The sequence below is a fragment of the Helobdella robusta genome (assembly GCF_000326865.2).
Source record: "Helobdella robusta unplaced genomic scaffold HELROscaffold_7, whole genome shotgun sequence".
NCBI lineage: Eukaryota > Metazoa > Annelida > Clitellata > Rhynchobdellida > Glossiphoniidae > Helobdella > Helobdella robusta.
Genome location: NW_008705398.1, coordinates 5053305 through 5054350, shown reverse-complemented (window position 1 = coordinate 5054350; position 1046 = coordinate 5053305).

Genomic DNA, 1046 nt, shown 5'->3' with positions numbered 1-1046 from the left:
ATCACATTTTTTAACATGCAAACACACACACCACACACATACATATACACACACGAGTAAACTTTCATACAAACATACACACGTACAAGCATACAAACAAACATACACACGTGCATTCAATAGTATGCACTAGCAGAAGATATCAATCAAAAGGATGATGATGTTAATGATGATGATAAAACAGTAGAACACAATGATAAAATTACAATGAAATGATGTAGTAATGACGAAGAAAAACAGCACAGAACAAATTAAAATGTTCTTAAAATGTAAAAATGATCCAAAGAATAAAATTGCATTTCTATCATCAAATAAAAATAAATTGTTTTTTTTTGTCAACTGGACGGCGAAGGCAACATATTTTGTATGAAAGAAAGAAAGAAAGAGACTAATGTTAAAAACAAAGTCCAAAAAAATTCGAAACTATTGTCTTATCATTATCATTCTGCCCATTACACCACCATCCTCACCATCACCACCATCATCATCTTCTTCTACGTCATCATCATCATCTTTTTCTACACCATTACCACCACCACCACCATCAGCATTATCGAGATAATAACCACAAAAAACGCCAGCCCCCCATCGCACTAATCATTTTCATCTCATCATAAAATCACCACATTCTTATCATCTTCATCAATTTCCTTTTTGCTATCATCATCGTCCTCTTCATCATCATCACCTTCAGCATCATCTTCTTCATAATCATCACCTTCTTTCATCTCATACATTACACCGCCTCATCGTCGTCACTAAGCCCTACTCATAAACATCCTTCACTTCCTCCATGTCTTCCCTCTTATTACCGTTAACACCACCATCATCACGACTATTATTATCATTACTATCTTCCTAATCATTATCATCATCAGCACGTTTATCAATATACTCATCATCATCAGGACCATCATCAGCTTCTTCCTATTATTCCTTCTCATCACCATCTTTCCCCTCCTTCTCCAGCTCATCATCAGCTTCTTTTTATTTTTTTCTCAGCATAATGTTCCTTCATCATCATCCTCATTTTCTCATCCAGCTGA